This window comes from Motacilla alba, chromosome 6 (genome assembly GCF_015832195.1).
Source record: "Motacilla alba alba isolate MOTALB_02 chromosome 6, Motacilla_alba_V1.0_pri, whole genome shotgun sequence".
NCBI classification, from domain to species: Eukaryota; Metazoa; Chordata; class Aves; order Passeriformes; family Motacillidae; genus Motacilla; species Motacilla alba.
Window position 1 is genome coordinate 1,186,566 of NC_052021.1, and position 12,041 is coordinate 1,198,606.

A 12,041-nucleotide genomic window follows, 5' to 3' on the forward strand; every position below is an offset into this window, starting at 1 on the left:
ACTGCACCTGCACCAACTGTGCCTCTGTTTAGGGAGAAAAATGACAACAATGAAAATAAAATCAAACTCAGGGTATCCCCCTCTGCCTCCCCAAATCGAATCCTTGCTCTAAAACTCACTTTTTGAGCCCAGAACAAAGTAAAGATCCAGGTACTGTAGTATCATATGAATTCTAAGTTGTCTGAGGATAGAGATGGTGCAGGAACAGCTCTGAAAAAATGCCTGATTGCTGCCCAACACAAGAGAGACTAAAAACCACCCTTAAGTATCACACCAGAGGCAAAGCAGAGGGAAACCTAGACTTAATAAAAAATTAAAAATGAAAAGGTAGAGTGGTATTACTGTACTGCATTATACCACAGTGTTTCTAGGGCCAATAGCTAGCAATTGAAACCTGTTTATGTGACTTCATACAAAAGGTGCCAGTGTTTATCCCTACATCCAGTTGCCTTTCAGAAAATAGTCAAAAGGCATTCATTAGATGAGGAGCAGAAATTCCTTATTGATGCAATTAGAGGAACTCCAATGTGCAGCAGCAAAAGCAAGACCACTTCCTGCACACATTTGTTTCAGCTCTCATTAGGAATTCTCTTTTCAGGACTGTCAAAGGCATTTATGTAGCTGAGGAAACCATTAAAATCCATCATTTTCTTCTGCTTCTGTTTATTGGCTGGGCTAGGCTTGCTAAGGTTGTGTGTTATGTTTTGCACAGCGTCCCTCTAATAACTAAATAAAGCTTCATCACTTAAAATGCCAAACACTGTGCATTTTAGACATACTACAGCTGCAGAGAGCTTTCAGAGAAAACTGGTTACTCACTGATGTGAGAGGCATACACCCAAAAATCCTTTTACACAAATCAGTGAAGAATCATTTTCCTCTCTTACCAAAACCCTAATGACATTACAGAATTGAGATACTCAGCTTTAATGTCTACTCACACACCAGTGGTTGTGGGCAAAATACAGATACCCAGCTATTCCTTGCCTTCCTTCTCCCAAAATCATGTATTTTGTTGGCTGCAGAACAATATGATCTCCCCCATATTTGCAAATAAATCATATCTCTTATTTTGATTATCAGGAAGGGAGGGTATGAAATAATATAGCAGCACCTTTATAGAAGTCAGTAATTTAATTATCTCCATTTTGCAACTTGATCTGGCCTTGTAAACTACACATCTTCAATCACTTGGGAAGGAATATTTCTACAAGGCAGTTTCACTGCAGCAGATTAGAAAAAACAAAACCTTAACAGAAGGTTCTCCTGAATTGTTACTGAACAAACCCAATCACAGTCAATCACCTTGAAACATGCTCAATGCAATGAAAACAAAGCTAGAAACATCTCTTGAAAGAACTAATATAGTTGAAAGGGTTTGGGCTGGGTTTTTTTCACGGAATTAAACCATTCTCCTTTTCAAGGGCTGTAGTGAGGAAATAGCTGAGGGTGGAAGCTGGAGCTGTACTGAGCCCTGCAAGAGAGACCCCATTTTCCTGAGTGCCAGGACCCCACACCATTAACAGTGCAAGTGCTCGAGACACTTCAGCAGCACAGCAGAGCTGCACCTCAGTTGTACCTTGGAAGCTGCTATTAAAAACTCAATACACATTTAATTATCTGAGCTACTACGGGATTCAGTTTCCTACCAGCACGTCTTGGTTATCTCTGTACTGAAGCATTAGAGTTTGCTATAAACTTCATGTTAAGAACCATCCCTGTACTTCAGAGGCTTTCATCTCTGCAGTGGTGACTAACATTAGGCACAGGCAAAACACAAGAGATTTGCCCCAAAGCATATGCATGTTCATATATACATACATACAGACATACACACACACGTGTCTGTTATATGTGTGTGTGTGTGTGTACAAATATAAATACACATAAAAATAAAATTAAGATTCTGTATTTCATTTTAGGACTGCTAACTGCAATCAGAAAATAACTTCATACTATTACTTAAGAATTTTATTATTCAAAAACATTCAATACATCTTCTAAAATTGTGAGAGTTGTCTATAATTGAGTTGGGCTTATTATGCTTTGTGTTTCTTTAATGCCTTGTTCTAAACATTACTCAGAAAGAACCAATCCACAACCTCCTTCAGAAAGTGATACCTGTAAAACCATCACTAGCTCCCTTTGAATAATCAATTATAGGCATGAAAAAGAAAATTAGACCAGTCTGCCATTAATCATGGATGGGTAACAAAAATGCAGTAGAAGTCCAGCACCTGCATTCATGCACAGACATGCTCAGATCAGCCAATTCACTCCCAGCCTCAGAACTCCAGCTGCAGGTATCTCCAAACACATGTGGGTCAGTGTGTGATTGCTGCCATTGTCATTGACAGTGCAGCCACTGGCTGACCACACACAAAACACACCCAGTGTAACTCTCTCAACCTTGTGCACAGCCCAAGTCCTGTGAGCCAAGGTTTTACATCCCACTCTAGTGCCTATGGCTCAGAAAACATTTTGAACCAGCTCCACAGCCCCTTAAAACACATTATGAACTCCATGTTTTCATGTGGGCAAAACCCACATGAACTCAGCTAAACTGAGCCTCACCACTGTCAAATGAAACACTCCAGAAATGACTTGGTTTGGGTGGCAAGGCCACCAGAGACACAAATTCTAATAATCTTGTGGGAATGACTTGGTCTTAGCTGAGCAACTTTTAGTGCCCGTGAAAGGCTGCCCCTCTCCTGAATACAAATGAGGTGCTGAAGCCTCAAAGGTTCCAGCAAAGAAATTTCTCCTTTGCTCCTCTCCAGTATCTAAAATCTTGACCCCACTTTGTCTTGGCTTTTGGACAGTTTGGTGCCAGTCTCTCAGAAAATTCTTAAAACCTCACTGGGGTGATGCCAAGCAATCCTCAGAGGATGTCAAAGAGCCACAGCAGCTATCATGGCTCTCACAAACCTGTCAGCCTTCACACAAGCCTTTTAGGCACTAAGATGAGGAAGGAGATGTCACCAAATGCCTCCAATGACTTGGCTCCTCTTTAAGGGAGCTGATACCACCTACATATTCGAATTTTAGGAGAGCAGCAATGAGTCTTGAAGATGTTTGTAATTTTTTTTCCTGTACATTTTTGGGATTTGTAGTCATTTACTATTCCTTTTCCTGGGACACGTGTGGTGTTCTGGGGCTACCGCTGAAGACCAGGGCTTTTCAAGCTGCAGACGGAGTGCAGGATTCTTCCATGCCCAGTGTCATTTTCACTGGGTTGGCATCTACGTGTATTTAGACAATGTTGAGACAAATGTTAGATGGAATCACCAGACTGCTTCATTTTATTGTAGCACCCCAAAAATGTTAAAGGCAGTCAGGACTTTCTCTGTGAGACACAGAGAGACCATGGCAAACAGACATGAGAGATTTGAGGTAGTTTGCTGGATCACACAGAGGCTGAGTACTGGGAGCGCAACCCAGCGCCTTGCACCCAGATCTCCCCCTTGCCAGGGGACTGCTTGGCTTCTCTGAGACCCAGCTCGTGGAATATTCAAGTGCCATTACAGAATAACACACCACACAGAATGCACATCTTTGGGAAAATAAAATAACTACTGTACTAAGCAAATTTGAGGAGACTGGTAATGCTCATTCACTATGTTGAGATCACCTCCAGCAACTGCAGAGTAAGAGAATAATAATGAGAACAAGTGGCTTGAGTATAATGACTGCAAGCTTCTCTGCTGGCTGGTTTTCATGACTCACTATCTGCACCTCCAGAGCCATCACAGCTGAAGGTTTGGCAAAGCTCTCTTTTCTTATTACTATAAAATGGTGAACCTTCCTATAAAATTCAATTGCAAAATGAACATAAATGTATAATATGTCTGCAAATACAATTAGAAATCTTCAGTTTGCTGCAAGCAAATGGTCTTTGCTGTCAGCCTGCAATGCTAGATAAATATTCCATGGATGAATTTCTGTGGAACAATAGTGACATCCAGTGGGTAGGGAGTTTAATCACAGGTATCTCCTGCATAAATCAATTCCCACAGAGATGTGTTTGGCTCTTCCCTTTGCATCCTTCTCTGTCACACAGGAGAAGCATCAAACCCTTGCAGCACAGTGAGTACTCAAGTGGATCTGTGTACAGCAGCCACAACCTGCATGTAGTGAATACATGGAGAAAACAAAAGAATAGATGAAAGAGGAAATGGTCTATCCAGTGTGGAAGTCACTACTGCCAGAAAAAGGCAAGGAGTATACAAGGAGCTCAAACAAGTTTGTGGCCACTGGTTTAAAACTTATTATTTAGAAAACACCACTTTAATAGACTAGAAAATAAACTGAGGCCACAAACAACTCATTCAGTCTCCTAACAACAGAAGACTAAAACAAAATTATTTTTTTATAATAATAAGAGAAAGATACTATTAGACATAAAAAGAAGGGCAATTCAATACCTGGGAACAAGCCAAAGTAAGAACTTCCTCTCAGAAACACACAATGTCCAAAGAGACAAGAAGCAGATTATGCAAGATCAAATTCACAAACAATAGCAAAGTCATACAGTGGGAAATATGACATGAATATGCAGCATATTTGTTTGGGCAAAACCTCTGGAACATCTTGCTGTAACTACACTAGATCTCAGTAACTGAGCCAATGTTCTTGCTATGATCCTAAACCACAGCGAGGGAGAGAAGACAATGAAGTCAGGATTACAGCTCTGTTGATAAGATTCAGACTTCACTGCCCCTAAAAAGGTGCAGAGGAACTCATTTCCCTCCACACTGGAGGAAATACAGTTGTAATTCTAACTTCTGATGGCTTCAGGTGCACTGGGAGGTCACCTATCAGTCCATGCTCCAGTGCTTTGCTTTTCATTCCTAGCAAGGCTTTTGAGAGTGGGTATCATCACAGTAGGACAAAACTTTTGATTGTGGTGTGATTCTCAGGGTTACAGCCCAACTCTTCCCTGGCATCATCACCAACAGAACACAGCAGGGCACACAAGCAGTGAAATGTGACAGAGCTCAACAGGAGGTCATAACAGAATAAAAAGGGTTTTATCCAAGACCCTCTGGGACAATTAGCTGTGAGCTGATGGCCAACATTTTACCTACCAGAGAACCTGCAAATCTCATTTGGAACGAGCACAAACATCATAAAAGCAAGAATGAAAAAAGATTTGCAAGTAGGCACTATCTTTTTATTCAACCAATCCATCACAGAAATCACATCTCCCTGCAAGTCTTGTCTTGCTCACGCTGTTACACCATAATGACCACAGCACTGGCATTGTAATGTAAGAATAAGCATTGTTAACTGAGAAAGGGCAAAAGGCTAGTTAATTCCTATTTATTAACTTCTTCCTAAAGAGCTTAATGACCTACTGATGTTGTTACAGGAAATATTAGCTATTCATGTGAAAACTCACAAGTTTAAGATTCTTCATCACTAAAATCAACTAAACTCTTTACAAAACAAGATATTTCATTCTTTACTTACTATTTGTTAATGTTTCCCACAAACTCTTTTGCTTGCCAAAAAGCAACTGATTGACTGGAGGTGTAATCTTGACAAAAAGTCCTCCAAAAACCCCTCACATGTCCTCTTAACCACTAAAGCCATTCCCTTCCCGTGTTCATGACCAGCACACTGCCCACGCATCACAGTTTGCACTGCTGCCTAAAGGCTGAATTTTCTAACACCAGCACTGACACCATCTATGGCTTCATAATTACACTTTAACCTTGCTAATTTTCCCAACATTTTGTGACAGCCAAAGTCTACTAATATAATACAGGGACACATGACAAACAAAATATCTTAATTATTCACCTACCTACCCCCCAAACCAGGACAGAAATGCATTACAAGGTTCAGTGCTTCCCTACACCACTGAGAGGCAATCACCTGCTCAGTTCTGTGTGCAAATCTGTTTCCTCCCCAAATAACAAACCTAGCTAGGTCAGCCTCTCAGGACCCTAATTCCTTAATGCCAGAAGAAAGCAAACCTGACTGCAGTGACAGTGGCAGCAGCCTGCAGAAGCTGCCACCATGAACTCAGCCTTCATTAGTTATTCTCACTGAAATCCAGCAGTACCCCCGGTATTTGCCAAGGGTTATACTGGCACTCTATCCCTAGCATGGTGTACTGATAAGGAAACACTGCATTTTCATGGGCACCTCTCTTCATGTCCATAATTATGCTGAGAGATGGAAAACAGAAAAAAAGCCAGGGAAAGGACTGCATGAGGCTTACAGCACTAGTAAAAAGTCAGGAAGGGTCACTCAGCTTTTCCAGAATGTAAAACACTGGAAGTAAACGATACAAAATGATAGAGAGATAGACAGACAGACAGACAGACAGACAGACAGATAGATAGATAGATAGATAGATAGATAGATAGATAGATAGATAAAATTTGAATGTCAAATAAATAAAAGAAGCATTTCTGCATCTCTTGGAAGTATTTTAAACATTTGGTTGGTTTTTTTTAAGTTGCTACTGTCAGGTTCTGGGCATATTTAGACATCAAACAAAAAACTTCTCTTTTCTTTCATACCTTACTAAATGAAAGGAAGAAAATACCTTCCTATAATGTAAGACATTCTTTCCAAAGCTGTGGGACTGAGCTGGTTGTTTCTGACGTGATTATTTCCAACAGCTGCAGAAATGGTGAGATACAGCTCACAGGTGACATGTACATTATTCTAGCTGATCATCCTCCTGGTGTTTATTTTGATCTTCATGGCAAATCCTAGGTTGTGCTGTTGGCTCTTACATGTGCCCTTTATGGTCAGGAACAACTTACTGAATGTGTGAATGCCAGTGCTTTACCTAGTGTCCACAGCAGTTGGCACTGTAGAACTCACGGTTCTGATTTTTTGGGCATTCATATTTTCCAATTCCCTAAAGGCTGCAAAGCTCACAAATAGACTCCAAACTAATGTAATGAGATCATCATCCCCTTCCCGGTTCAGCTCTGTGTTGGGAGAAATGCTGCCCCAAACATTGAAAGGTACAAGCCAGGACCCCCAGTGAAAGCTGGGCATGCCAGGTGCCCTGGTGGCTGCTCCCTGCGCTGCCCTGGGGTTCACAAACAGCTGTAGATGGAGGAGCTGGGAACACTGAACACCCCAGGGTAGATAATAAGCAATAGTAACAGATTAGAAATACAAATCCACTGAAAACACAACCATCAGAACATTCCTTGTTCCAAAAATACAGACTTCATAATGTATATTCTAGCATACCCACTGTCTTGATTTAATTTGTTAAAATGCATTATTTAGCATTGCAGAAGCATCTATTTGGCCTGTGGTGAGTTGTGCAAAAGCTGCAGGTGATAAAAGAAGAGAAAGGGAACATAGTTTACAAAAGGCAGACTGGAGTCAAACAGCAAAACACTTCAGACTTCATCTTAATTATGTGCTGTAACTCTTCTTTCAGTCTCCTATAGATTATCCTGTTTATTTTAAAACAGACTGTAGCAAAGGTTTTCAAACCTGCAAAGGGGAATTTAGACACCCAAATCTCACCCATCTGTTGCACCAGTCGAGCACTTAACCTTTGTTATGAAACATTACCTCCTCTCCATTTCTCCCCAGAACTGGACATTTGAACAAGACTCAAGGGTCACAAAGTGCTCTGGCCAGCTCCATGAAGCTACTCTAAAAAGTTACCTCCCCAGAGATTTTGGCAAATCCTCTTGCAAGGGAAAGGGAGCAGCTGTACCTCAGTGAGGTGCAGATGGGGCAGACCCACCTCAGTAACACTGGAAGGGCTGCACGTTGAAAAAGAATGTTGTTCCCTGGGGAACTGCCTTCTGACCTACTGCAAAAAGGACTGGCACTAATTCCTGGCACACAGTTACAATGAACTCACCTCAGAAAATAATCAGCTATGGTTCACTTTGAAAAACAGCTAGAGATTCTCAAGTCTGGCTTTTTTTAGCCAGGAGAGTTTATTCCCAATGTCTCACTAATAACTATCAACAGTAATCTTATACAAAAACACTTAGTCAAAGTATGAGAAAAGGATCATCTTTTCCTCTTCAAATAAAGAGTAACATCAAATAACCATTCCAGCACATCAGAGTTTTGTTGAGATAGAGCAGTGCACTATTTCTTGTAATCTGACACACTCAGATGGCAGCATTGCCTTGCAGCCATCTGTGATATGAGTCATATCCTCAGAGCAGTCAGCTTCATCCTGCTCTGCTCCAGAGCACCCAGCTTCTCTGAAACACCCTGAGCCACCCAGACACGTGCACTGTGCACATCACAGCCCTTTCCAATTGGGACATTCATCCCATGTGCTCCCAGGGCTGTGACTCACAGTGTGATACCCTCACCATCCTCCTTCCAACACAGGATCCCTCCAGGCAGGCATGGAATCCCATCTCTGGAACTCCTCCTAAGGCTACTTGTACCTAGCTCAAACAGGCTCTCTGCTTTGGGGACTCAGTGTTTAGTTGTCTCTACTTTATCTTCAACAACAGTTCCCAGGTTACACTACCGTAACAAAATGCAGGCCTGCAGCAAAACCCAGCAATATTATGACATGAGTTCAGAAGCTCAATTACCAGACAGAAACTCATCCTTCATTAAAGAACAGATTTACTCCAAGCACACTGGACAACACCTTCTACCCATCCCTGCTGCTGCTGGCAGCACAAACAAGAGTTTCATTTTTCTAGCGAGCGAACAACAAGTACAGCAGGTATGAGGGGAAAAAAAACATTGCACATGGGAATGCTGAGCACTGAGTCAGGCTGAGCAGAAAGCAGCAGCACTGCAGAGAAAAGGGGCTGTGAGGGCAGTGCAGCTGCCCTCAGTTTGCAGGTACTGAAGTCCAGCAGTTTCCATGGAGGTTTGCTTTTATGACAGTTTAGTAAAGCACAGGAACTTAGGCAGCTATGCACAATTCCTTGCTATCCAAAGGACAGCTGGTCTGTAGCCATAGCACATTAGGGTAAGTTCTGATGTGCAAGACAGGAGAAGAGGATTTGAAATTGTAACATAATGGATTGCACTGTGAAAGCATGTTGGATTTGGACTGTATCGGTATCATAAATTAAAAACATCTATATATCAGAAATATTATAGAATGCATTTTTCTAAAGCCATGGAACTACTGATATGTATGCTTTGGCTTCATGTATAAACTGACATGGCAAATTCTAAATTTAACCAAGCCAATTTCTTTTAAAGCCTCATCACACTAATTACATCCATCAAGTGTGTAAAATACATTTTGTCAGCTAAGAACAGAGGACTTAAATTAAATGTAAATCCTTACTCAGCACTTTTAGCTGTTAATGGCTCTAAGTCGTTAATGAGATGATGAAAAGAAAATTAAAGAAAATGCTCCTGCAGACTCTGTAATGAGAATTTATTACAAGTACTCATTACTTCCACCCAGTGCATATTCTGGAAGTGTCCCACATTATGTCAACACCCCAGTATCCGCAGAGAAAGATACCAAAATAATCTTGTTTGCTTACAGAGGTGCTCCTGTACGTAAGTGGGGCTTGACAGACACCTGCAAGAGGGATGGGTGCCCTCCTTCCCTAAGCCAGAGGCTCCCAGAAGAGGAGCAGCCCCTATCCTGAAGCAGGGCATACTGTCAGAATGGTATCTTAGCTTAACTTTCTGGCATTTTAATTCATCAAACAGTATGAACACTAATGGCTGACTGCACAGCATGCCTGGGCTTATGTATTTTTGTAATGAATTTTGATAGATCCCCTATTAGAACTAGCTCAGAAGAGCACTGGAAAGAGATTTACAGAACTGTGGATGTACTACAGCAGGATGGGGGAGAACATGAGCATTAAAGGAACATATCCCTGTTATCCAAAACTTGCAAACTTAATTTCAATTTAGTAACATCAGGATTTATGAATTTTCATCCTTTTCAGAGACTACAGGACTTCCTGTCTGTGCCTGTAACCTTAAGGAGGGTTATTAAGGGAAATTCCCAATTGCAGAAAACCCCTAGATCAGGCTTAGTTCTCACTGAAAGGAAAAATATCATTATTTGATTTCTTAATTAGATTTCTCTCCCCCATTCTAGTCCCTTTCTTTCCTTCAGTCTGAGCTCCTCTCCTCTCTTGATTAGCTATTTCACAGAAAGAAGAAGAAAATTCAAGAGCTACATTTAAATGTACCAGATGCCCCTGAATTTCTACCAAGTTGTGCCCCTGTAAAGCCTTATTTACAACTTCAGCTCCAGCAGCAAGTGAGCTTCCAGGAACAAAGAAATGTTAGAGACATTTTCACAAGAGTTTTAAATTGCTTCCCCCAGTAGAGAAGACTCATTGATCAAGTAAATAAAGTGAGGTACAGAAAAGTGATTCATGCTCAAACACAATGAAAAAAAAAAAAAAAAGTAAAGCAGTCTGGAATATTTGTATCCTCTGCAGGAACCCTATCCCATCAACTTTGAGCAAAAATTAACATAATGTTCAAAAATTAGTATGCATGAGAAAACAAAAGCCATCTCAAATGATGGCCCTGCTGTAACAGGATGCTGATTAGCTACAGAGAATTGAATTTTTGGTATCAGTGCTTTATTGGGTCAATATATGGATATGGCAGTCAAGACACCTCCTTACACTGCAAAAAGGAAGCAGATTTGCCCAAGATTAATTCCACGCTAGCTTAATTATTAATCATTCTCTCTCCCATTTTTTTTTTTTAAATGTACTTGAAAAGGCCTGAGCAAATAGAAGTGCTCTGTGTATGGATGGGACAGTTCTGCAGGCAGGCAGGGATGCTGCAGGGTATAGCCAGCACTCCTGGGCTGATGGGTTCATTAAAATGCATGCTTTTAACAGGCTCTGAGAGCTGCAGCTGGATAACCCCTGATCCCTTTCCTCAGTACCACAGAACACTTCGTGTCTATTTAACAGGGCTGTTTCAGGATTTAATCAAAGATTTACAATCTACACCCTAGATCAAGGAGTCTTCCCCTTTTTAAAAGGTTTCAAATAAAACACTATTTTTGGTAGAGATTTTTTCTGAGTATCTGTAGCCTATGCCCCTTACCTGCACCTTCTTACAATTTAATAACTATTTTACACAATTTAATGTCTCCTCTTCCACTTCTCTGCATCCCCAACATAAAGAAAACACAGAAACTGTCACATGTTCTTTCCAGCATAAATCTGTATGTCCAATTGTACTGAATTAATTAACAGCTTTGAAGAGAAGTGCAGGAGCTGATGGAAACCTGTGCCAGGCAGTAGATGGAGCAGGACTGAAATTCTGTGGAAATCCACCTGCTATGTAGCATTTGCTAACACACTGCAGTGGTGCAGCATGCTGATGCCAGTGAGAGAAAGAGGGGGTTTGCAAATCTCTGAAGATGTGCTGGCATTAAACTGTTTGGAAAAACAGCCTCGAATAAAGGAATGCCTCAAAGTCAACCAGTCAAAATTACCTGAAAACACAGCTCCTCCCTATTTCTGTTACACCTCATAAAAATTGCTGTGATAATTACAAAGCTCATTCAGCCAATAATGACAAAACATGTGGACAGACACCTGAAACTTAATCCCCCTCAGTTCAGTTTCAGCTCTGACTGTGTCTGAGTCAGTTCCTTCCCATTTTGGAGCAGTTGGTCACTCCCCCAGATAATTTCTGGCAGCACTCTAAAATAATCCTCTATTTCAAGGTCAGGTTGGACAGGGCTGTGAGCAGCCTGGCTCAGTGGAAGGTGCCATGGCAGGGGGGTGGAAAGAAATGGTCTTCTAGGCCTTTCCAACCCAACCCATTCTATGGTTCTCTGATTCATACCCCTAACTCAAAAGCTCTAGTCAAACACCTTCACCAGGTTGGCCTGTGCTTCTTTTCCAAGCAGTACTGGAAGTCTCCAGCAAGCTGATAACTCCTGCATCCTTCTGAAAAAGGTTACACCTTAGGTCTCATCTGCTTTCCATTACCTTTCCAATGAGCCTCCTCCCCAAATACTGAAAAGAAGCTGTTGACTAAAGTAATATTTTTCTTTCCAATGGGCAAATTCATTGGAGCTCCTCTTGCAAAAGGGGACTGTCAGAATCCTACTG

The 12,041-nt window shown here is 41.3% G+C and overlaps 2 protein-coding genes across 12 annotated transcripts in view; one reads left to right on the top strand and one right to left on the bottom strand.

Annotated features, from left to right (window-relative positions):
* The window catches only part of CTNNA3 (catenin alpha 3), a 421,074-nt gene that overhangs the window by 233,168 nt on the left and 175,865 nt on the right, over window positions 1–12,041 (bottom strand). The gene's annotated exons all lie outside the window — the stretch shown is intronic.
* Window positions 1–12,041, top strand: part of LRRTM3 (leucine rich repeat transmembrane neuronal 3) — an 87,530-nt gene that overhangs the window by 10,853 nt on the left and 64,636 nt on the right. The window lies entirely within an intron of this gene.